Raw genomic sequence first — 27,811 nt, 5'->3', positions numbered from 1 at the left:
GACTCTGAGTTTCCTATTGGAGTTTCAGATACCTTATGTAGCACTGAGTATAACAGCTTGACCTCAGGGTGGGAAATTTAACACAGGCTAATACTCTTTTCCAGAATTGGCTTACCTTTGTTCACCCCAAAGACCCTTCAAGGAGTTTTTTTTTTTTTTTCCCTATATTTTGGCCAGAGTTTATAGTTGTTATCTGTGAGAGTTTACTCAGTTATATGGGAAGCAGAAATCACTATTCCTTATGTTTTAACTTTGTTATGGTGTCTGCATCAGTCATGATGAGTTTGGTAATGCTGCAAATAAACCCCAAAACATTAGTGGCTTAAAGAAAATACAAAGTTTTATTCCCTGACTCATGACACATATCTATTTCCTAGATTAACAAGGGCCCCTTTTATCCTCGCTCAAGGACACAAGTTGGTGACCTTCACTATGTACTTATTCTGGCAGATGGGAAAGGGGAACATGGTGAATCATGTACTAGCTTTTAGTGCTTTTGCCCAGAGTCAACATACATCACTTTGGTTTACATTTCATACAGCCTTGCATAAATTCAAGAGGGCGAGGAAGTATACCCATTCTATGTTCCCACAAGGAGGAGAACTAAAATACTTATAAACATCCTGACTGGCTGCCATGGTGTACGTTGTATAGAGTTTTTTCACTCTCACAAGGTCAAATCTGTCAATCTTTTTCCTTTATGGTATCTGTGTATTATGTCTTGTATAAAAAGATCTTCCCATCCCAAAGTCATACATATATTCTCTCTTACATTTTCTTCTAATGTGTTTGAACTTTTTCTAAAAACCCGTTGTGTTCTCCAGCATAACTAGAGCTGCGGTGTGTGTGTGTATGGTGACGTGTCTAACGTTTTTTCATAGGTGGAGAGCCAATTGTCCCATTTGCTGAATGCCCATCTTTCCCCCTACTAAATATTTCACTCTTGTTCATAAGTACAATTTTATGTACACATGGATCTGTTTTTGTACTCCTTATTCTTGACAATGATGTATTTGTCTGGTATGTAGTTTTACCATACTGTATATATGTTTTAATTTTTCAGTAGGCAAATACCCTTACATAGTTCTTCCTTTAAAATAAATCTGCTCCATGCATTTTTAAAACTATTCTAAAGTATTCAAAATCTAGAATATGCTTTGAAAGCCTCTTAAGAAATTCTGTTGAGATTTTAATTGTGATAGATTTAAAACATATTGTATCTTCCCACTAGGCAACGTGGTACTTCTCTCTTGTTTATTTAGGTTTTCTTTTAAATTGTTTGGTAGGACTCAACATTTTTAGATAGTTAGCATGTAGTCCATTTTAGTTTACTTGTGAATTCTGTAGTTTTGTGGTTCTTATAAATGTACAAGAAATCTATTGATAACTTTAATGGAATCATATACCTTACTGAACTCTATCAGTCTTAATGGTTTTATAGTTGAGTTTCTAAGATGTTTGGAAGAGATAATTATATCTTTTTAAGTAGTACTGGTTTATTTCTTCTTTGCAGAGTTCTTTAGGATAACTTTTTAGTCTTTGTTCTTGGTATTGCTGTTTTCCAAGCTGCTGAGCTTCACATTTAAACTTTTGTTATTAGTTTCTTCTTTTCTTTCATTGTAGGCAGAACATGTAGCCTGTAAACATTTTACCTTTTATAATTTAATATGGTTTTCTTTGATGTATAATATACGATCAATTTTTTTTCTAAATACTTCATGGTTCTTTAAAAGAAAAGTGCTTTTTATTTCTAGAGAAGAAAGTTCAATAAATATTTGATAAATCAACTTTATTATATTATTAAAATACTCTATGTACAGTGTTTATCTGACCCATGAAAGCTCAATGAAAGTGTGTTAAAGTCTCATAAAACAATTCTATTTCTATCATTTTTTTCTTTAATTTCTAACAGCCTTTGTTTAATGTATATTGAGGCTGTTACCATGTCAATGAAAATTCAAGACTATCTTATCTTCATTGTGAAGTCTAACTACTTTAAAGAAAATATAACCCATTGATCCCATTTAATATATTCATGTCTTTGATTCTATTTTGTTTAATATTGCTAAGATTATTTTTCATTGTGTTTTTGCCTGATAAGTTTTGTTAATCCATTTTTTTTGTTTAATTTTGATGAGTCACTTTGATTTAGGTATACCTCTTCTCAATAACTCATAGTTAGATTTTTTTAGCTGAAAAGAATAAATTTATTTATTTAATAAATAAAGTATGATTTTATATTACATATTTTATCCTTCAACAGTATATTTTTACATTTGCATTCAGTGTTATAATTAGTTAGAATTGTTTAAATCTCATTCTATGTTTAATTGGTTTCATGATTAATGGTCAGTCTGCTAATACCATTTACTTCTCTGTTACTAAATTTTTAAAATTGGTTCTAAGTTACCTAAATCTTAGTGTATGTAAGAATCTCCTAGAAAGACCATTAACACACAGATTGCTTCATTCTATCCCCCAGAGATTTTGCTTCAGGAGATGTGGGGTGGACCTGAGAATATGCACTCCTAACTAGTTTCCAGAGAATGACAATTTTACTGGACTCTAAACTTTACTTTTGAGCAGCACTGACCTAGGCTGCATCCTTAAGCCATTTCTTTAGTAAAGAGATGTAATTTTCTTTTCTCTTACATATTTCAGAATATCTTTCTCTTACTTTTACAAATGAAAGATGACTACATTTGCCATTCTTGGTTATACTCTCCCAAACTGTTCCAAGCGAATTTTGTAGATTTTATAGCAATAGCTCATATTATATAGCGTGACAGAGAAAAAAAGGCCAGCCTGAAATTTGCTCGTTTGTAAGGTAAACTATTTTCTCTGCCTGTGTGCTTGAAGGATTTTTTTCTTTATTCTGTAATTTTAAAAAGAAATTGCTAAGTTGTAATGGTATTGAACTCTTTTCATCAATGCTTCACGGACAATGGAAAGCCATTTCAACTGGCATACTGAGTTTTTGTTTTTGTTTTTATTTTATTATTTTAATCTTTGATTACTACTTATGTTCCAATTATTTCTGCCTCAAGAACATCTATAATTCTTACATTGGTTCTATGTTTAAGTCTATGATCTCTGTCTTCTATATTTATAATCTTTCTTTTTCATTAATTTATTTTTATTGTCTTTTTCTTCTTCATTTTGACAGAACTTGTCAATTTTACTTCTATTGATTTTTTTAATGCTGATTTCTTTACAGCTTTTAAAGCAAATTTTAATTCTCTTATGGTATTCTGATCCCTTTACTATGTTTTCTTGACTAATGGGTCTACTTTTTCAACCTTTCTTACTTTCTTTTAGTCTAAACTTATTCTCTCACTTCTCTTTCTGTTTCTTAAGTTTATTGGGAATGCTAAACTTCTACAGATTTTTTCATATTCCTGGGGCTAATCATCCTAGGTGGTCAACTTCTATTCTGAGTCTCTAAGATATCATTCCCTTTCTCTTATCCATCGTGATATTTTTTAAAATATTTATTTTATCAAGGAAGAGCCAGTGTTTGCCAAGAAAGAGATGACGATTGTCTCACTTGAATACCCTATGGGTAGATCATAAACTTTTTTGCAGAATTTCTACCCCAATCCCCAGCCTCTTGTAGGTTTTCCATCTAGTGGAGCTCCTCGGGTTGACAAAGAATCTCCTCTTAGCACCAGGGATTAGATCTATGTCCAATCTGAATACGAAAAATAATTCCCAGGGCCCCCTTTACCTTTAACATAGCTATGATGCTTTAACTACAACAGATATTGGCAAATATACTTCCAAAAATATTATTGCCTCATGTAGTAGGCAGAATAATCCACCACGATCTCTACAGACTAATCCCTAATATATGTGAATATATTAGGTTATATAGCAAAGGACAATTAAAACAACAAATGGAATTTAAGTTGCTAATCATCTAATCTTAAATAGGGAGATTATCCTCTATTACATAAGTGGACCCAATGTTATCACAAGAGTCCTTAAATATGCAAAGAATGAGATAGGAAAATCAGAGTGATGCAATATGAAAAAGACTCAACTGGCCATTGCTGACTCTGAACATGGAAGAAGGCCACAAGCCAAGGAATCCTGGCAATTTCTAGAAGCTTGAAAAGGCAAGGAAAAATTCTCCCCTAGAGACTTCAGAAAAAAAATTCAGCCTGGCTGATACCCTGATTTCATCTCAATGATAACCATTTCAGACTTCTGACTAACAGAACTTTAAAATAATAAATGTGTTGTTTAGAGCTGCAATGTTTGGGGTAATTTATTACAGCATCCATAGAAAACTAATACATGACCATCTCTTTGACAAAGCACTATTTGCATTCTTCACATGAATATAGAAAAAAAAGTCTTCATTAATATGGTCCTTCAAAAAAAGTACTTATGATGTGTAGGAATTTTTGCTTATTTTTGTACTCTCTGCATGTTTCAGAACCAACGGAAAGATGGCAGTCAAAGAATTAAAGGTCTTTCTTCCTTGCAGTCACAGTGTAAGGGAACCATCAGTTGAAATTGTTCATTCTAGTTCCACCAAACTTCTAGCTAGTAGAATCCTCTACAGGAATCTAGAATAGGTTGACCTTAAAGACTAGTTTTTGGTAGTATTCTTATAGTCAACATATTATAGGTTCTTGTAAATACTTATGTGTGTGTTCTTGAATGTTTTATAGGAAATTTGGAGCAGTTATATGAGAGGCTACTGCCCAGACATCAATTTAATTTCATATATCTCGGGTAAGGTGCAAATCCTCCTAACTCATTCCTTTGTGTGTAAATACAAACTTAGTAAGTTATATTTTTATAAAATGGGCATATTTTTCAAACTGTAAGAATTCTTTTTACTTTAAACAGGTCAAATCATGGCCTATTTATTTTAATTTTGTGTACTGCTATTTTTCCTGAGGGAGGAGTAAAAGATTACATTTTGAAATATTTCTATCTGGATTGGAGGCTAGTAGAAGCAAAATTTCCATGTTCTGATTTGCTGAAGTAAGTATTTCTGTATGCACTAATCTCTGGAAATCACTCTATTTACCCAAGATTTAACTCAAGAGGCTAAAGTCATGGGTAAATATTAAGAGAGAATTGACAAAGGCGTATTAAGTTCTGAGAATACTTTCCTAAAAGAAATACATATTATATGTATTATTATAAAGTTAACACAGCATTCCCCTTCTACCCTTCCAGTACTGGAGGTCACATGGCAGCCAACACTCTTCGCTTGACCTTGCCCTGCAAACTTTCTGCATAGCTGATAAAGAGCCAAAGCACAACACAGCTTAATGAATAGCATAACTCATTCATCCATAAGTACTAGATCTTAGGCCATCATGCTTCTCACTGCGCTCTTACTATAAGAATCATCTTATGATTGCACACTAGCTATAGCTGTTCTGGATGCACAGTTCTTTAGCTAGACCAGCACTGAATGAAGAGAATGGTCATCTACTATTAGTCTGCAATAGGGTCAAACATTTCTAGTATTGAAATCATCAAACAAGATAAAGACTTTACATCTCCAGGAGGATTAAGTGAAAATATAGATAGATTGACCTAGGAGGGGAGCCATTGTCAGATAAGTATAATTACTTGATGGCACTACTTAGCAGAGCTGCAAAGAGTACTGAGGAATTTGAGCAGGCTAATTTGGGAAGGAACAGAAGGGAAATCTGAGGACCATAAGGACATGGGTAGGAAATATTAAGAAACTTAATTTTCTCTGGGACTTGTCCTAATAAAGCTAATGGGTATGCTTCTGAGAATATAAAAATTATCTTGTCAGTGTTAGCCAATGTAAACACAACATGAAAAACAATGAAAAGCATCATAACTCTTTAAAAACAGACAAATGTTTTCATTTCTATAAAAACCTATGAAACAAGTAGTTAAGAGCATGGGCTCTGAAGTCAAACTGGGAAGTTCAAATCTTGGCCTTGCCTCTCGAAGGAGCGCCACACAATTTCTTTTTCCTCAATTCTTGCATCTGCTAACTTGGGATAATACTGTTACCTCACTGGTTGCTTTTGAAGCATCATCTATGATAATACATGTAAAGTTCCTAGCACAGGACCTAACCACCAGCAAGAGTTGAGCATAACTACTGCTGCTCTACTGCTGCTCTGCTGCTGCTGCTGCTGCTGCTGCTGCTCTGCTGCTGCTGCTGCTGCTGCTGCTGCTGCTGCTGCTGCTGGTGTTACTGCTGCTAAGGAGAGACTGCAAAGCATTCTGGATAAGAACAGGGACTCTGGAACAAAACTTTCCAGGCTCTGCCATTTAATAGCTGTGTGATCTTGAGGAACTTATTTAACTTCTGTGTGCCTCGCTTTCCTCATCTATAAAATATTATTATCTATAATAATATTATTATCTATAATAATAACCATATCAAGACTGTTTTGAAGATTAAATGAGTTAATATTTGTAAAATATTTAGAAGAGTATCTGGAATATAATGTGCTTAATAAATAAATAAATTATTCAGCTCTATTCAGTTTTAAAACTGTGACCACGGAAAGCCTTGGGCTTTGCAGTGGTACTCTGGGGCGTCCATGTGTTAGAGTGAAGATAAGGAAGGTATGGCCCAGCCCCACTCTCTAGCCAAACAGAGTAATTCCACTTGGGGCAAGATTTTGAGATTTGGGGCAAAATTTTCTTTAAAGGTCCTGCTGTTTCAAAAGAAGGAAAAAACGTGAAGAAGAAATGGAGAAAGGGAGGGAAGGAAAAAAGAAAACAAATCATGGTTCTATAACAATATGCCCTTACACAAAATCTCTATATCAGTCCAGTTTTTACAGAACATTGAATGTTTTTTTTTGTATACAGTATCTAGAGGATTTAACCAGATCACTTTTAAGGTTCCTTTTAGATAGAAAAATTTCTGCTTGTCTCTTAAAAAGTGAATTTCAGCAAATTCAAATTTTTAAGACACAACTCCCCAAACTTCTTTAGGGTAAATGAAAATCTCAATAATTCTAATTCAACATGCAATCCATGAATATTCACCACAATTAAATGAATAATAAATCATCCCTGAGTTCAAGTGCTTGCCATGCAAAATTGCCTATTTCCTAGAACATTCAGAAATCCATTTGAAATTGCTGTTTATTATTTTTGCTCTTGTGATGGTTGTTCTTCAAAGCAACTTAGAAAATGTGCCATCTTCAGCATTAAGGAAATAAAGGAGAAATGAGAAAACAAAATATGGTGCCATTAACACAACGAAAGAGGGAGTCCAAGGATCAGAAGGCTGGGCTCTGAAAGACATTTTTTAAATGTCACCAGATAAAATGTATGATATAAAAGGAAATGTTCATTCTGAGTATTGTTATCTACATGAATAATAAATCAAAAGGCTCTTTATCCATTTGTGGCTAAACATTATGACCTGAGACAGGTTGGCGATGTGATTTACTCCACTGATATCGGTGAAACAGAAACCCAGTGAAAATGTCACTGGATTGGCCCCCACCTTCTGGAAAATCAATGTGGCTTGGGAGAACAAACATTTTGAGGGGAGAGTATTAAAAAGTACAAATATTTATAGCACTGTTCAATCAGTGAACTCACTAAGATTTCTTTTAAACATTTTAAATGACTACTCTTCAGTCTTTGCTACGTAAAAAGCCCAAGTACACTCAAGCTTAATAGGGTTATCTATTTCATCATTTGATGAAGAGACCAGTAATATTTGCCTCCAAATTGTTGAATTATTAATATTTTAACTTTATAGATATATACAGTGTGATTCCATTCATATGAAATTTAAAATACATAAAACTTATAGTGATTATAAGTCTGTCAGTGATGATAAAATTAGAAAGAAATGATTATTGCAAAGGACAAGGCAGTGACTACATCTAATGTGGTTACAGAATTAAGATCAGGAAGATTTTCAGGGGACTGTTAGACACTAGTAATACTATATGTCTTGACCTGGATAAATCTTGACACAAGTGTTCATTTATAACTATGCATTAGACTGTATATATGTGTCTTATACACTTTTCCTATTTTATATTTCACAATTTTATTTAAATAGAATATTCTATTCTGAGGCGACTCTCCAGTTTATTACATGGGTCATACTTACACTAAAAAAGTATCCATTGTTTATCTGACATTTAAATTTAACTGGACATCCTGAATTTTATCTGGCAATCTTACTTACCCCAGTCAGAATAGTGCAGTTAGATTACAAAAACTTAAAAAAGAAAAAAAAAAAAAGACAAGAAAAATATAACCACAGTTACGATACATTCTTAGATGTCGGCATTTTACATTCAAATAAAATGATAATTTTGTAATTTGTGGTTTGTGACCCTCCTCTGGGGTTTTGTGCCCAGAAGCTATCAAAAGTAGGCTACGTAGATGCAGATTATCATTTGCTTATAGGAAGGCCTAAAGAAGCTGGCCTTTATACATACAGCCATGCCTAAGAAAGGAGAGCTTCAGGTCAAAAGAATCTGGAAAAAATTTTTAATTTGCTCTCTTTTTTTAAGCAGTGATTTGCCTTTATTGTGTATATTTGTTTTGCACAGGAAAGGAAAAGACAATTAAATAGGTAAAAATGAATATTGTACTGCTCCCTTATACAGGAAGAATTACAAGTCTGTCTAACAATACTAACCACTCTGAAAGATAATTATGGATCAATGCTTTAAAAAATATCCTGAATTGCCTGCAGAAATGGCAAGGAGAATTCAATTAAATTATTTGTAAAAGCCAGAGTCTTTTTTTCCTATCCATCTGCTGCTTGAAATGGGATGACCTTTCAAATAGTGCTTGCCGTTCTCAAAGCAAACTCTAAATAAAGAAGTGGAGTGTGGCTTTTTTTCCCCTCTCTGCACCAGGTTCAGCATAGATAGAGCACTTGCGCTGACATTCTGCACCACTCAAAAAATGCAGATGTGGCTTCTGGAACATAAAAGAGGCATTTTAGGAATATCAATCAGGCTCGGTCCCATGCCTTCACTCATGACATTTGCCTTTGATCAGAAAGGTGTGCTACTTGAGAGATAAGTGTTTGGGTACAAGCTACATGAAGAAATTTACTCTTAGGAGAAAAGTGCAAACCCCACTCCCAACAAATGAGAGAAAGTAAATGTGTGTGTGAAGAATCCCATGTTAAGCTGCCTATATCAGGAGAGCTAATTCAAAAAGGTCAGATATTTAAGTAACAATAGTCACAAAACAGACCTTCCAAAGGCCTCTAAATATGCCTTACATCTAACAGCCTGGACTATTAGACTTAATAGCAATAAGTAGTATTTCTTCACTAAGTCTATATACCTTTTTCCGTGTTTACTGTTCCCTTTTACCCTCTTAATTTTTAAAACATCTCCGTTTCGGTCTTTTATGTCTTTTTTTTTTTTTTTTTTTAATCTAGGGGTTTTTAAAAGACTGGATATATTTCTCTTGATAAAAAGACAACAAGCACATTTCAAAATGTTCAAAATGTACAAAAAATTATAAAAGATAATCTATTATATCACTCAGAGAAAACTACCGCTGTCAGGCATGTGTACTTCTATTAATTTTAATGCCTAAATATACCACAAAATTGGATCATACTATGTAATAACTGGAATCTAATACATTGGTCTTTGTGTCATGCATATCTTAGTATGCAATAAATGAAAAATCTACATCATCATACATAAATTCTCAGTATAACTTTGTAATTTGGTACATGCATCTCTGTGTGTATATTATTGCAATATAACTTATAAGTGGATGTATTTAAATACTCAACTACCTAGGAATATAGAGATTTACATATTTTTTTCTTTATTATAAACAAAGCTGTAATGAACATCTATACATGCATCTTTGCATATAAAATAAGCAAACACTTCTCCCCAGCCCTACACCTAATCCCATTTTCCCATGGTAACCAACAAAATACTGACACAAAAAAGAAACAATTAAGTGTTTATCCTTCTACAACTTTCTCTAGCTGCATATGAATATATGTAGATTGTATATAGAGCCATTCCGTTCATTATGGACTGGATGGACATCACATATAGATTCAGCTAATTATTTTTATTCATTGCATAATATCCCACAGTATACTTATAAATATATTCAACAATTCCCTTATTAAGGAGCTGTTTTTTGGTTAATTTTTTTGCCTAGCTTTGTTTTGGTTTTCCCACTACAAACAATGCAGCAGACAATCTTGAAAATATATTTTTATATGACTAAAGATTAGAGATTCCCAATAGCAGAGGTGCAGTGTTAAAAAGTAGGTACACCATTAATTTTGTTAGATATTTCTTAGACTTATCAAAGTATGAAAACTTTCTAGTTCTTCATTATAATTTGAATTTTTATTTCCATGACTACTAGTGAAGTTGAGCAGATGTTCATATATCTATTAGTTATTTAAATATTCCTTTTTGTGAATTTCTAATTAATGTATTTAGCCTTTTTTCAAATATTATGTATAACTTTATCTCATCAGTGTATAGGAATTCCTAGTTTTAATATTTGTACTGCTTAATGTTGTACATTTATATCTTTAATTCATCCTAACTTTTTTATCTTATGGTGAGAAATAAGAGTTTAATATTTATAACTTACAAATAAAAAAACAGCTTTTATAACATCATTTTTATATAAACATACATTTTCCTACTGAACTGAAAAGCCACTTTTATTAAATGTTTAGCTCATTCTTACTTATTTAGATCTTTTTCTGACTCTTTTCACTATTATCTTGATCAATTTTTCTCATGGCCAATAACACACTGTTTAAATAACAGCAACTTTATATTAAGTTTTACTGTCTAGAAGGAAGAGGAAAAATAATACCTATTGCCATGCTGACTGGAATTCCATTAACATATATATTAAGAAAGGATGACATTTTATAATATTAGGATATATTAGGAAATGGTATGACTATTTCTTATTAAATTTATTACTAAGGATTTTATGGTTTTTGTTTACATAGATGAATTTTTTTTCCATTTCTATGTAACTGGTTATCAAAGGTATAAAGAAACTTTGATTTTATATATTTACCTATGACCATCCAGCTTACATGTTTATTAGTAATAGTCTCTAACAGAGTCTTAACTTTTCTAGGAACATAATTTCACATGAAAATGAAAATAACTGTTTGATTTTTCCACTATTTACACTGCTGAATTTTATCACTTAATTATATCATATAGAACCCACATCACAGTGGCCAAATAACAATGTGGACAGCAAATATCCCTTTATATTTTTCCTGGTCTTAATAGGAATGGCTTTTATATTTTACTGTTTAATGTAATTTAATGTAATATAATGGAGGGTAGGTTTTTGTAAATATTCTTCATTATATTTAATTAAGTTTCTTCTGTGTCCATTTTATGTAAAGTATTATAAAAATTATCAATAAATCTTATAAAATTCTTTTTTGGCATGTGTACTGGGCTGAATAGGGTGACCCCAAAATTTATGGCCACCTGGAATCAGGTCACTTTATTTAAAATGGGGTGTTTGTAGATGTAATTAATTAAGATGAAGTCATACTGGATCATGATGGCTCTAAGCACTGGTATCCTCATAAAAAGAGAAAATACAGACACAGACACCAAGGGAGAACTCTATGCGATGACAAAGACAGAGGTTGGAGTGATGTCTTTACATATCAAGAAATGCCGGGGACTGCCAGTACTACCTGAAGCTAGGAAGAGATAGGGAAGGATCATCCCTTAAGACCTTCAGACAAAGCATGGTCCTGATTTTGGACCCCTAGCTTCCAGAACTATGAGAGAATAAATTTCTGTTGGTAAGCCATCCAGTTTGGTTAATTTGTTACAGCAGCCCTAGGAAATTGATACAGCATTTATTGATAAAATCTTATCATTTTTCTTTGAATTTGCCGATATGATAAATGGTATGGATAAACTTCCAATTCTGAAATGGTTTATAATTTGGGGGGAAAAAACCTATTTCAAACATTTTAATTATAGTTTCATAAACAGATAGACTTAAGTTGTTTTTTAAATGATATGCTTTTATATACCAAAAAATTGAAATTGGTATAACATATCTTTTTAGAGCTATTTATATCAGGCTTTTAATATAAGATTATTCTAGATTTGTATAATTACTTCAGGCCCCTTCTCTCTTTCTCTATAGTCTTAAATTGTTTGAAAGCCATAGGGAATATATGGTTTTGATGCCTAGATTTAATTTAGCTGTAAAACCATCTGGGCCCAGTGCCTTTTTTAGTGGTACATCTTAAACAATCTTCCACTTCCTTCTACAATTATTGATATTATTTCTTTTTTACTTTTCTTACATGATTATTGATAATGTATACATTCCTAAATAATCGCTATTTCTTCTAGATTTTCAAATGAATAATTATAAAAATTTTTAAAAAATCTAATTGTACCAAATTTGATTGGTAGAGTAGACCAAGAATCTACGGAAGTATAATCCCCTTTCCTTCTATACTACTGTGCATGAATTGAATCAAAAGAGGACAATCCTCAGAGAAACAAAAGAACCATTCTACAGTTAAGGGTACAGAAGTAGTTCTTGTCCCTGGTTAGAACCTCTAAACAAACCACAGAAAATGTTTTCATCAGAATCATCAGGACCGTGTCACAGTAAAACCTAGATAACTGGCCATCAAGTCACTGCACATTCTACTGGAGTCAGCAAAACTATGCAGAAAAATTCTTGACATTTCCATTGAACTACAATAAAGCTCCCATTTTTTGAAACGTTTGAAAATATTAAAAAGGGAATTATTCTTCCCTCACACCTGCACACATTTTAAATATCTTCAACTTCTCTAAGAAACTATTTTCTCTACAACTCTCCCAGACTTAATATTCGTATCCTTTTATTCATAGCAGATGGAGGAAATTAGAGTAACATATTTGCTCTAAAATCATTAGTGTTTCATCAGCACTTCCAATCTAAATGGCATTTCAATGGGATTATTGTTACGCAGATCAAGAGTTTGCTCTAGGCACAGAAAGACATAAAAAACTTTGAAACTTTTTTTGCAATTAGCTTTTGCATTTTTATTTTTTTTAAAAAAATCATTTTAGTTGGATTTTAAATACAAATCAAATTGGAGAACAGAGTGATCTAATTTAATACATGGGTCATACTTTCTTCCCTTGCCATTGCTCTCATAAATCATTATAGCTGCTTCTTAAAAACATGTTCTCAAAACTGACCATCTACTGTTGGGTTGTCTGGAAGGCTGGGAATATATTCTCAATGTTCAGTAATCATCATCTTGCCCTTTAGCCTCTTGAAATGCCTAAAAGTAAACTACATATTTAAGTGGTGAACTTCAGATTGCTGCCTCTTGGTCCAAGAGCTAAACAATCCCTAGCTCAAGAATAAACCAATCCATGAGTGTTTCTTTACTATATTATGTACACTGCAGAATTTTTTTTTAAGTTTAAAATATTACACACCTGGAAAAATACAATCTTGTGTAAACATAAGATCAGTCACAGAGAATGATATTGGACAGCAATAGTTATACTTTATATTTCTATAGTGCATTACAATTTTCAAACTACTTTCTTGACACTTCTTTATTTTATCCACATTAAAAAAAAACTATAAAGAATGCAGAATAAAAGAGGAAAGAGACATAAACATAGAACTCTAGAGATGAAAATTACATTAAAGATCATCAATAACCTTTTATATATAAAAATACAGAGATCAACGGAAAATGAGGACTCTGCCTTCTTGCACAGGGTGGCTGCAAGGCTAATAAAATGAAGGTTGTTCACCACGGGAGTTACAAAAATGAATCACAAGAATACGACAAGAAAAAGAAACATAATGGACTAAAGGACACTAATTTTAATTTAATGTGTTTTTTAAAGCAATTCCATTGAATTAAAGTTTGAAATTCAATGTTGGTCTCCAAGGACCACTTGGCTATGGTGGTGTTATGCCATTACTAGATACCTTAGAAAGAAATAGAATTTTAAAATTCATAGTTTCCAGAAATATGTGCAAAGCATTAAAGAACATATTCATGCAGTTGTAAATGGTATACACACATACGTGAAAATTTTAAATTCACTATATAACTATTGAAAGAAACCTCAACATTCTTTAGTTCGATTAAAATCTACCCATGCATTTCACCCTTGACCTATCCTCTACTTTCCCACCCCCGCAAGTACTAATTGATTATCCTAATATTGTGACCTCTCTATTATACAATTTGAAAATAATCTTTCCTTTTAATAAGAATGTATTAGAAGTATAAGTTTTTCTGTTATAGTATTCTTAAAAATATATCTCAATAATACATAGGCCACTGTCCTATTATCTTTTATTCAATAGGCTATAGCCATTTTCTATGACTCAGTCTATAGAAATTTTTAAAGTTAATTTTAAAAAACTGCATCTTGGATATCATAATTCTAATAAGAGACTGCACTATAGAAAAGTACAAAAGGAAAAACATTAAAAATGAATCATTAAAACAAAGGAATTCATAATGGTGGTGAAAGATTTTATCAGGGTTCAAGGACAAATCTCTGTATGAGAATAAATAATTTATTGTCAGAATGCACAATAATAACCTCTATGTTTTAAAACTGCTTTTCATTACCTTTTAAAAAGTATGGGAAGACAGAATGTAAAACACAATGTCTGATGCACCATGGAAAGTTTTATAATTCTCCTGAAAAAAAAAAAGAACAAATATCTCTATTTCCATTTGGGATGTGTACAGTATATTCTTGCATCCCATTTGCTCTGATTCATTTACATTTTGCTGAATTCCATTTTTGTCCATTTTCATCACTCAAAAGATTAAAAAAAAAAATCAACAACAAAAAGCCCTCAAAAGATGATTTCAGATGAAATCGCAAAGGAAGTAAGTACATGAATTAGTAAAGAAACATTCAAGTTTATACAAATGTGGCAGTTACATCTTTTCTCAACTCGTCCGAGAATTAATTGCACTGCTGAAATTAGACACCCAGCCTGTTCCATACAGACAGGAGCCCGAGACAGAAGCAAACTTTCAGATAACAACACTGCCTTCTGATCCTTTTCACATGGATACATTTTTGACATTTCCTTCAATATTCTACCCAGTTGTCATGTTACTATGACAAAAAATTTCTGTAGGCATGACTGGCACATCTGTGCAAGTGGCAGGGAATGGAAACAGGCAACAAGTCCCGTTAGTGATTCCAAAAGGCCCACAGGCATTCTGCAAATCTTTTGCATGCATGATATAAGGATATAAAAACTGGAAACTATAATGACAATTTTAATCACTTGACAGATAATTCTATGATCTACTATAACTTTATAATGGCAAAGCCTCTGACACACAGAAGATTGACAGGCATATATGCTTTCTCTGCCTCTAAGTCTCCTTAAATGTTTATATGAGTATTTTACACACAGGTGGAGATGGCCTTAACATGGTATTTATTTAATCTATCCTATTATAATTATAAATGGCTAAATTTGACTACAGTAGAATTTTCTTGATTATTTTTAATTTGACTCAAATTACCTCTCTGGTCTCTAGAACTTTCTCCCAGGCCCTGGGAGATATCAGATGTCAGTAATCAGAGTTACCCCATCTGTAGTCAGGATAGCACTAAGTTCTGCCTACAAGATAGCAATTAGTCAAATCTTGTCTGGAAATGCCAATTACTGCTCTTTGTTTTCCATGTTGATTATCTCCTTAATATAAAAATGACATATAATTTTTACCTGATCAAATTGGAAAAAATTATTTAAAGTAACACTCATTGTTGGCAAGAGTGCAGAGAAAGAAACATGCCCAAATATGCTGGTGAGAAGGTAAATTGAAACAACCTTTCTAGAAAACAATCTGACAACATACCATGATTTTTTTTATCCTACTCTAGTCACTGATACTAGTTTGGGGACATTGTTCCACGTTTTTAAATAGTGTTAAAACCAGACTTTTTAATGTCTGTATAGCATTTTGTTATGTAAATATAATATTGTTTTTCATTATTTCCATATGTGTCAGCATTTTAGTTGTTTTCAATTTGAGTTATTATAAGTAACGTTACAGAGAACATCTCTATAAATACATTTTAAAATTGCATTGTTTATTCCTTAGGATAGATTTATAGAAGTGGAAATACAGCTGCTAGCAAGGTTTACTTTCAAGAATAATTTTGTCCTAGCAACAAAAGAATTGCAATTGACAAACCAATTCCTAGACTAGAATTCCAGTGGATCATCATTTACTAGGAGAAATATATGTGGTGATAAAACTGACCCTGATTATTTATATAGTCTTGATAATGGGTAATTCCTCTGAGGAAACCAAATCAGATAGTATGTATGACTGAGTAACCATTAACTCAAAAAGAACAAATCAAGTCCTACCAAAAGGACATTCATTTCAAGCAAAGGCACAACCTTTTAATTAATTAACAGCTAAGTTAATTGCCTTCTGTCCTAGAGCAAAGATCCTCTTCTCAAGTCCATTAATCTGTAAGACCCATGAAGACATTTTTACCATCATAGGTTTACATTTGTTTGCCTGTCTTTTGAAGCCCAACAAACAACCAAGTTTATATAACTGAAAATCCAGAACATAGTGCAACATTTTGTAGTTGCCAAACCTCACCTCCCTGGTGGCATGGGTAGAGAAGTTACTGTCTGGAGGCTGTTCTAAAGGAAAACATGACCAACCCTTAAACTCCAGATTTTAGAAGCCAATGAATAATAACATACCACTTTTTAACCCAACGTTTGGAAAAATACTTAAAATGGTAACACTTATTATGGCAAGGGAACAATATTTCCCAAAGCTTATTCCATGGAAAGATATTATCACCATCAAATGAGTTTAGAAAGAGTGAGAGCAGAACAAAGTTCAAGTTGAACTGTTAATGTGCTGTTGCAAACTGTGAATCTCCAAAAGAGGCTGTAGCTAGCAGCATTTCTAAACTTATTCAACTACCAAATTCTTTTTGCTTTATGTCACCTTTTGCTTTGGCCTGTTGGGTTTCTGTAGAGTATCTCAAGGGAGAGCATTCTGCGGAATATCTTTAGTAAGTGTTTAGGCCAACAGTTCTCAAACATTTTGGCCTCAAAACACATTCACGCTCTTAAAAATTGTTAAAGGCCCCCAACTGCTTTTGCTTATGTAGGTTACATCTATGGGTATTTTCCACTTTAGAAATTAAAACAAAATTTTCAAAACACTGTTAATTCATTTTAAAATAACAATAATAAACCCATTACATGTTAACATACATATTTTTTTAAAGAACGAGTGATAAGAGTGGCATTGTCTTAGAGTTTTGAAAATCTTTTTAATGTTTCGCTTAATAGAAGACCAGTGGATTCTCATATCTGCATTGTGTCGTGATACATTTTTTTTGGTTGAAGTATGCCAAAAAAAAATCCAGGAGGAGTATTTTAATAGCTTTCACATAAGTGTAAATATTTTTCTTGGACACTGCATCAAAACTTGATAAATGGTAGTTTCTTTAAGAGTCAATTGCAGTTTAGAATCTGAAACTGCATCAATAAACTTTTAGTGCTCTGTTAAGTAAAAATCCACGGTCTATGTCGCATTGTGAATGGATACTTTCCCTATGCAAAATTTTGTAAAAGCATGCATTGTTCTAGCAGCAAATACTGGCGCACTGAATTATGCATATCTCCCAAATGTTGACACATTTCATTATATAATATTTTTAAAAATCACATTCTTTAATATCACCATCAATCTCATCAGAAAAGTCCTTAGGTACTGGGAAGCTGTCAAGCTCATGGTGGCAGATACAACTTTTCCGAAATTCTAATTTTTGCTTGAAAGCTTGAATTTTGTCATTGGCAACAAATACTGTCCAATGGTTTACTTAAAGTGACAGGCTCAGTTTATGCATGTTTGGGAAAATGTCTGTCAAATATGGAAGACTAAATAACCATATTTCATCTGTCGATCATTCTTGCAAGTAAAAAAATGGTGTTCCATGTAAAAGCGACTAGTTCAGCTCACAAGTGAAAGTTGTACAAGTGCTTTTCTCAAATAACTATACTACTTCGGTATAAGTTCTTTACACTTGCTTCCTATAAAACAGATATGTACTTGAGAGGCAAAGCTTAATTAAATTGATAATTTTTACTGTTTCACCAAGGATATTTTTAAATGAAACTGGTTTTCTTTTTTTAACCATAAGTCATGGTGGTAAAGAATAAAAGAACAATAGTACAGTTTGGTGCCACAGCCTTGATTCATTCTACAGTGCTTGATTCATGCTACTATTTTACCCGCCATTGCTTTTACACCATCAGTGCAAATGTGAACACAGTAAAAAAGCCAAGTAACAATTTAGTATTATAATGATACAGTTTTGACCTTGCTGACGCCCTGATATGGTCTCAGAGATCTTCAGGGGTTCATGAGCCACACTTTGAGAATTGCTGTTCTAGGCTCAAAACCTGGGTCTGACAAAAAACAATTTGTTGGAGACAAAGAAAAAGTTCTTATTATCACTTTATAGCTCATCCCCTGGGCATGTTAATTCATGAGTGTTGGGTGGCAGATCCACACTTTCCTGCAATGTTCACTACTTGTCCTTAGTATCGAAAGCCACTTGGTCCCTTTTCAGGATCACACTCATGTGTGCAGCAGCATTGCGTCTTCCATGGAGTCAAGGCCAAAGAGAACCTACTCAACCAACTCACAGGCAAAAACCCTATGCTTCTTTTGGCTCCAGATCCAGCAGCAGCGTGAGGAATGCTGTGACTTATCTACAGCAAAGACGTGCGGAAGATATTTGGAAAGTGTGGTCTGTCTACAGCTTGAAAGTGGACAAGCCTGCATAGCCACATGGGATCTCTCTGGTAAGGAAGGCATGGCCAACCTAAATTAATCTGTCTGGATCTTTATCTGAATGGGTAGCTTATGGTCTCATTTAGTAGACCATCCATAGAATCTACCTATTTCAAATCACATTTCTAGAGCAATGAGTCTCAAAATATGAATCTTAAATCACTTGCATCAGAATGATGTAAAGTGCTTATTAAAACACACATTCCTGAAATCCTGCCTATTAAAGCAGAATATCTGAGGGTGAGGCAGGGCCACGCAAACACCAGTGTAGGTTGTGCACTTCACAGCTTGCACAAAGGTATACAGTAGTTGAAGGAAAGTTATAGCTTGATATTTGCATTTTTAACAAATTATGTGAATCTTTCATATACCAGAACTTAAGAGAGTATTCTAGAGAAGTTGTTCTCAAACTTTACTGTGCCTCAGAACTATCTGCCTTGGGGTTGAAAATATAGATTTCTATGTACCATGCTAGACCTGCCTAATCAGAATCTCTTGGGTAGAAGCCTGGGCATCTGTACTTTCAAGGAGCTTAATAGCCAATTCTGCTGCCTTTCAAAATATGAAGCCATTTTTCTAGATTAAGAATGCTACAGCTGTCTACAAGAAACCAGTTTTAGGAAAATTGAAGAAAACAGACACACTAACTGCTCAGGAAACAATGGTCTCATTTAGACAGTCTATTTGATAACTATAAATTCATATTTTAAAACACAATAAATTTTATTTTAATCCAACTTTCTATGCTCCTCTGTTACTTCATTTGTTTTCATTCTTAGTATGGTATTGGATCTCAATCCTGTTTGTTATTCCACCAACATCTTGAAATTTATTTAGCTAGAATTTTCTGGTTTCATATAAATGCAAACTGTACGTAGTCTGATTAAAAAAAAAAAAAAAAAGATTCTTAGACCTTTCAGGTAAAAAAACAAACTTAGTTCCTTTCAAACTACAAAATTAACTCAGATTTTTAAAAACCATTCAAGTTTCATGTTAAGTACTTAACAAAAAGAATTTTAAAAGACTCAATGTAAATGTCATATCTGGCAATGATCCTATTCCTAGGATCTTTTACATGAAACAGAGTGGGAAGGAAGATTCTATGGCTGCCAAAATATAATTAAACATGTGGAAACAAAGAAAAGAAACAAATGCAAAACTCGAACCTTCCAGAAAACAGTGAAACATGCAGATAAGTTAGTGATTTTCTTTCCCAGCTAACCACTGAAATAGAGACTTGCAGTTTTAACAGTGGTAAGGGCATCTAGCTAAAGTAAAAGCAAAGTAAAAACTGGTTATTCTGTTGATCTAGATGGCAAAATGCCAAATCTGCCAGTCACTCAAGAAAGAGAGGCCCAGGCAACTGATATTTACGCATTCGAAGACTAGTTATCTGTGAATACAAACATTTCATAAACTCCACCAGATAGAACAACTGTTTAATGGAATGTCAAGAGTTGGGAGGGAACAAAGAGTTGGGGATAATTCTGAGGTCAGATTAGTTTGGAAAACCACTAGCTATACAGAGTTAAAAAAATTATTTTACTGTGTGACTTCTCAGAGCCCTTCTGTGCTGATATTCATTATACCTTTTCAAGAAGGAGATAAAGCATGAAGCATTTTCCAAACATTTGACACTTTTTTTTTTTTTCATTTAGTTTCTTATTAGGCTAGCAGTCCCTGGGACATAGTCAGGAAACACTGATACCGATAGATGAAGCAGTTAAGGCAAATGTTCAGGTAAGCACCTGAACTGTGATAGAAGAATCTAGATACTACAAAAATGACGAAGGCATGCCCTAGCAGTCAGCTCCACTACATCAAGTCCCTTAGCCTCTCTCCAACGGCTTCTTCAACTCTGAAAGATGATGCTTATTAGTAAAGTGCCTTGGGATGATTGGGCAGGAAACACTAAATAAGAGCCAATTATTGCCCTCATTACAGAGTAGATGATTCTAATAAACCATCCCTACTACTTACAAAGTGCAGAGCCCTGTATTTTTTTTTTTTTTTTTTTTGCTTTTTTTAACCTTACTTCATTTTGACCTAACAAATCGTTACTAAAAAGAACAAACAAAATGCTCATAGGAAATACATCCAGAAACTGTACTTTAAGCTTTCTTATTAGACCCTTCTCTGCTTACACATTTTCAATGGTTGCCAATTACCTACAGATAAAATCCAAATTTCTTAGCCTGGTATACAACCTTCCCACGTTGTCTCCAACAGACTTTTTATACCAATGCTCCATCTTTCAGGAGCCATAGAGTTTATGATTAAGGTCATAGGATTTAGAGGTGGACGAACATGGTTAAAAGGTCAGGCTCAACTTCACCACATCCTGAATAAGGTATTTCACTTCTCTAAGCTCTTAATTTTCTGTGGGCCGGCAGCATCGGCCTCATTTGAAGTTTATTAAGCAGAATCGCAGACCCCATTTGAAACCTCTTGAATCAATCTGCATTTTAACAACATCCTCAGGTGATTCCTACACACATTAAAATTTGAGAAGCACTACTCTCCTGCTCAACAGCTCATCTGAAACTGGCAGGTAATAATAGTAAACAATAGTAAAATTGGACATGGTAGTCGTTTTCCTCTCTTGCCCCTTTGAATCCATCTCCAAAACCTAAGGATTTTGCCATCTAAATATCATTCACATATGCCCATCTCTCTCTTCGCCTTCATTATCTTAATCCAAGTCATTCTCATTTCTGTCCAGATGGACTTCAGTGGCCACCCAACTTATTACAATGCATCAACTCTTGCTTTCCTTATCTGTTTTTTTTTTTAACCAGCGAGATATTCTAGGATTTCCAAATGAGATCAGAGCTTCCTTCTGGTTTCAAAATAAAGGCCAACACCCTTTACCAGATGGACAACCTCTGCCAGAGAGGCCATGTCCACCTTTATGTCTTATCTTTTGACATGCTCCCCTAGCTTCCTCTGCCCCAGAAGCACTGCTTTTCTTTCAGTTCCTTGAATTAGTCATCCTCCTTCCCGACACAGTTAAGTTTGCGAAAGCCACTTCTCTCTCCTCTTTGCCTGGTTAACTCCTCCTCAGTCTTTAAATGTCAAACCAAATATCATTGACCCTAAAAATATTCTCTAATCCTCCTCCCCAACAACCCACACACTGCCCGGTCCATTGCCTACGCCCCATAAATATTTCTTGAATAAATGAATTATGAATTAATGATTGTTCAATCATTTAGTTATTGTAACAATCAAATGGATTAATACCTATAAAGCACTTCGCACAGTGCCTGGTAGAGAGGAAGGGCACAGTGCTGTACTAGTTGCTATGTATTTTGAATATTCGCCCTGCTAAAAACTAGACACCAAGCAGTGCTCAATGTAGCTAATAATTAGAATCACCCAGGAAACTTTTAAACCTCTCAATACCAGGCTTTGCTCCAGACCAATTAAATCAGAATCTCTGGGGGAGGAACCCAGGCACCTGAGGGTTTTTCTTAATTCCACAGGGGATTTTAATGTGCAGCCCAGGTATAGAATGACTGCTTTACCCTTTTTCTCTCCATTCCTCCCAGCTTTCCAGAGGAACACATGCTGTGTGACAAGAAGAGTCCTCATTATTTATGGCATAAGTCCATGGCCTTGCTTCTCCCTTAGAAAGAGACAACAATAAGAATCCATGTAGCAAAAGTCCAGCAATTCATTTCCCTTGGGCTCCCTGACAGCAGCCAGATGGTGGAAACTCTCCATGTATCACGGAAGCCAAACTGAACCCTTTCTGGGGAAATCCATGTTACCTGAACTACTGCTGGGAGGAGGTGCAGTAACACGTGAAGACGATTCTGGTCCTTAGGGTTAAGTGTTGATTTAACAAAACTCATCAGGATGCCATTATAAACCTGTCATAATTGTTTCGTAGAAGCAAGTGCTTTATGGGAGCAATTAATTTCAACTGCTAAAAAAAAAAGGTTAGACCTCCTGAGTAATCAGCCAGGCAACAAGAAATAAGTGAGCTGGGAACTGCTTTAACATACCTTCTGTCTCCTTCTCTGTTCAAGTATTTGGAGCATCAAGAGACCAAACTGTACTTTAAAAGGCCTCCTTTTCCTAATAACCAACCTCATTTGAGGGTAAACATATATTTAAGTACAGACATATTACACTATGTTTCTCACTCATTTTGAACTTTTCAAAATGTGATGTAAGCAGTGAGGAGTATCTAAAGACCCTTTATCTCTTTTAAGGCCTTAACACACACACACACACACACACACACACACACACACACACACGCACACGCACACGCACGCGTGCGCACACACACACATGCACACACACACAGAGAACCAAAATGCCTTACTTTGCCAGACCAAACAAAATACAGGCCTCAAACGATCTGAGCATCATTTAAAATTAAAACCTACGAAGTCAGAACTGATCCTAAGTCAACACAAAGGACACAAAAGAATAATTTTCAAAAGCACAGGATTGCTCTCTGGAAATACTATCCCTCTTCCTGCTTCGCCATGATGGTAAATTGTAACAACAACAAAAAAGCATGATTCATGAATATCAATATTTCTTGCCTTTTTAAATCATACACTGGCATATTCTTCCTCGAACTTTAGCCAAATTAAAATACACAGATAATGATAGTTTTACAATAAGTGGTTCTAAGATGCAGTCTTTTCAAGATCCTCAAAAGAAAGGCACTATAAAAAAAGTATTGTGATTATTATTATTATTATTATTATTATTACTATTACTTCAAGCACCCAGAAAAACTACAACCAATGATTAGCCATAACAATTAAACTAACAATAATGCATCTGGAATAAGCTCCATGGCAATATGTACTTTGCACTTAATAGTTTGAATTAATTCAGTCTGATGGTGTTAGACATACCAGTTTGGAACTGGAGAGCACCAAAATTCGCATTAGCTTCCACTTTGAAAGGTATTATGAAAAAAGAAGGAAGAAAATGAGGCCATAAACTGCAGCATTAAATAGGCAGGGCTTATAGATGATATGGTCAGGACAACTCTTAGCTATTATGAATTCAACAATGAAAACATGAAGGCTGGTAGTTCTATCCTCATACATTCCTTCAGTTAGTGATTGGGCAACCCATCTGAGGCAAAAGATCCGAAGCCCTAATATGAAGGCTATTATATTCTCTCTGCCCATAACATTCTTTTCCAGTAGATGTGGAATAGAGGAAGAATTTATAATTTTCAGCTTACAGACCTCAAGAAATGAAAAAGGGGAGTGTAGGTAGGGTGGGCATAAAAGGTGGGGCGTGTCTATGGCCATGCCACCCTGAACGTGCCTGATCTCGTCTGATCTCAGAAGCTAAGCAGTGTCGGGCCTGGTTAGTACTTGCATAGGAGACCACCTAGGAAGACCAGGTGCTGTAGGCATTAAAAAAAAAAAAAAAAGTGGGGAGTTACTACCTGATTGCCTTACTTATTCCTATAAATTTATAGATAATTTTCTCAGGTTCTGCTGTCTCCTGTGAATATACTCTAAGGCAGAGTTTCTCAACTTTGGCACTGTTGACATTTTGGCCCAGGTAATTCTTTGTTGTGAAGGGCTGTCCTGTGCATTGTAGGGTCTTTAGTAGTGTGTAGGCAACTGAAAATATCTCTAGACATGGCCAAATGTCCTCTTGGGGACAGAATCACCCTGATTGAAACCATTACTCTAAGATTTTAATTCACCTGTTAGTGGGTAATTAGGAAGAAAAATAAGAACACAGACCAACTTCTAGAACTTCTTTATCATTAGAGATGAGCATGCATTGAGCTGCCAGCTATGTGCAAGACAACACTCTCCTCGGGACACACCGATTCCTCCTCCTAATATTTTTGCACAAATAGGCTTGTAATAGATCACACGGAAATTTAGAACTTGGCATCCTTCTATTCATTGTACAGAAAAGAGTTAACATAGCCGACCTGACATAGCCTACACACAGAAAGGCCTGCTTGCCAAGTTCCCTTGGTGGGAACTTGGGCTGGCGAACAGTTCCCTACAGTGATATAAAATTTTCCCTCAATGATAGGAGTGGTTTAAATGTGATTTAATTGTTTGTACAAATAGTATGGTTTATGCCGAATACCAGCTTTCCATCTGGGAGTCTGGAATTTGGGATGTGCTAAGCAGATCAGCCCCTGGCAGAAGCCTTCTGCAGAGTCTCTAATGAGCTTCCTTGGTAAATAATACTTGATGTCTCAGCTCACTGCTGGAAGAATGAAGCACATCTTGTGTGACCCCACTGGAAGAGAACTTTTAGAAGCTTGCACCATGATTTTCTCCATACTTCATACCATGCACCTTTTTCCTATGCTGATTTTACTTTGAATCCTTTCTATAGTAAACCATAATTCTAAGTAAAATGACTTCCTAATCCTGTGAGTTCTTCTGGAAATTGGGGAAACAGGTTAGTTTTGAGGTCTATCAACACAATCATTCATCAACAAATATATTTTGTGTGCCTCTAGTTCTAGAACAGGGTTTCTAGCAGAAAATTAAAGTAAACCTCAGTCCTCACAGAACTGAGTAGTGACCAGGAAACATTTATTCTAGCATACTTCAAGTTTCATCCACAGAAAACAAGCCCTACAGCATCTCTCTTTTGTTTATTTTTATAACAGCTTTTTTTCAGATATAATGCACACACCATGCAATTAATCCATCTAAAGTGTATAATTCAGTGACATCGTATAACCATCATCACTAACAATTTTAAAAAATTTCATCACCCCATAAAGAAAGCCACATTTGTTAGTAGTCACTATCCATTTCTCACCTGTGCCCCCCGGACCTCCCCACCCCCCAGCCCTAGGCAACCACTAGGCTCTTTGATGCCTCTATGAATTTGCCTATTCTGGCCATTTCATATAAATGGAATCAGACAATATGTAGCATTTTGTGACTGGCTTCTTTCATTTAGCATAATGTTTCAAGGTTAATCTATCATGTAGCATTTTATTGGTACTTCATTCCTTTTCATTGCTGAATAATACCTCATTGTATGGGTATACCATAATTTATTTATCCATTCATCAGTAGATGGACATTTGGGTCATTTACACTTTGGAGCTGTTATGAATAATGCTGCTGCAAACATTCGTGTACAAGATTTTGTGTACACATGTATTCATTTCCCATGAATAGATATCTAAGAGTGGAATTGTTCGGTCACATTTATGTTAAACTTTTAAAGAAATTTTCAACTGTTTTCCAGAGCAACTGCACCATTTTACTTCCCACGAGCAGTCTATGAGAGTTCCAATTTCTGCTCAGCCTCACTAACCCTTGTTATTATCTGTCCTTTTGATTATTGCCATCCTAGTACATGTGAGGTGGTATCTTTGTGTGATTTTGATTTACATTTCCCTGATGGCTAATGATGCTGAGGATCTTCTCATGGGCTTATTTTCCATTTGTATATCTTATCTGGATAAATGTCTATTCAGATCTTAGCCCCCTTTTAATTGAGCTATTTGTCTTTTTGTTATTGAGATGTAAGAGTTCTTTACATATTTTGGATACGAGTCCCTTATCAAATATATGACTTGCAAAAAATTTCTTACATTATATAAGTTGTCTTTTTATCCTCTTGATGGTATCACGTGAAGCGTGAAAGTTTTAAATTTTTGTTATATCCAACTGATCTACTTTTTATGTTACTATACTTTTGGCATCATATCTAAGAAATCATTGCCTAACCCAAGGTCTTGAAGATTTATTCCTATGTTTTTGTTTAAGAGTTTTATAGTTTTACTTCTTCCATTTAGATCTTTGATTCATTTTGAATTAATTTTTGTATATGGTGTAAGGTAGTGGACCACCTTCATATTTTGTACGAAGATATTCACATTGTTATGTGTCATCTTGGAATCACTGCCAGAGATAGCTTCCTGTAATTTTTGGCTAAACAAGTTATTAAACAGATACCAGTACATAGAATCTAGGTATATGACTAACTAATCTAGGTATATGACTAATCTAGGTATATCACTTTACATTAGTAATATTTATAATATTCTGCTATTTTTGGAAGCAGCATTACAATTATTAGCTAATTAGTACTACTATTATTAATTGATATGCTACTACTAATGATAACTAGTAACTATTTAGTAATTAGTATGTGTCAGTCACTATGCTTGTATTTAACATGCATTAACTTATAAGCACTTCGCATGCTTGGACTGATTGATATCTTCCCACAAACGTCTTGAAATAGATAGAATTCTATCTTGCAGATGATGACACTGAGAATGAGGCTACCAATCTTGCATTCCTTAGGTCACGGAACTAGCAGGGAAAGGATGATAAATTGAGGAAAGGAGCAGCACCGAAAAGTGAGGCCAAAAATGTCTGATAATGATTTCTAACAAATAGTAGATAAGCATATATGCAAAATACCCAAAAATGAACAAGCCAAAATCTAGCACTAGTCAATGGCAATCCCATATCTGGTCAGGGAGCTGACAACAAAAGTTCTTCTCCTTTTCTAACCCAAGATAGGATTAGAGAAATCTTAACACTCAAGATATCACTCAAGATTGATCTGATGGCTGAAAAGGTTTTGTCAACACTCCAAAAATTGCATTAGTGACTAGGTGATTGATGAAATGAGTCAATTAGAACTGGATTAGAGATCCAGATATGAAGCCAATTACTTCCAATCTGAGAATCAGGAATTCATTAAGCAATAGTATAACAGATAGCATCAATTTTCAAAACTACTCTTTCTCTGTTTGTCTATAGGGCAAAATGCAAGTAAAATAGCTTTGAAAAGACTGAATCTGTATAGCAATTTAATCTTAAAAACATTGTCCCAGATGTCTGAAACTTTTGCTCTCACTAGCTCACTTTGATCCCAGATTTGGACGTCTCGTATGGAGATTCTGGTGAGTTTTCAGTGGGGAAAATGTGGACAAAGAAGTAGGTTGACTTACCAAGTTAA

At 34.3% G+C, this 27,811-nt stretch overlaps 1 protein-coding gene and 1 pseudogene across 4 annotated transcripts in view; one reads left to right on the top strand and one right to left on the bottom strand.

Moving 5' to 3' along the window:
- The window catches only part of FHIT (fragile histidine triad), a 1,286,618-nt gene that overhangs the window by 844,814 nt on the left and 413,993 nt on the right, over positions 1-27,811 (bottom strand). The gene's annotated exons all lie outside the window — the stretch shown is intronic.
- LOC112484468 lies at positions 24,133-24,251 on the top strand (annotated as a pseudogene).

The sequence above is a fragment of the Pteropus alecto genome, unplaced genomic scaffold (genome assembly GCF_000325575.1).
Source record: "Pteropus alecto unplaced genomic scaffold, ASM32557v1 scaffold75, whole genome shotgun sequence".
Taxonomy (NCBI): domain Eukaryota; kingdom Metazoa; phylum Chordata; class Mammalia; order Chiroptera; family Pteropodidae; genus Pteropus; species Pteropus alecto.
This window is presented reverse-complemented; position numbering and strand designations above follow the sequence as displayed.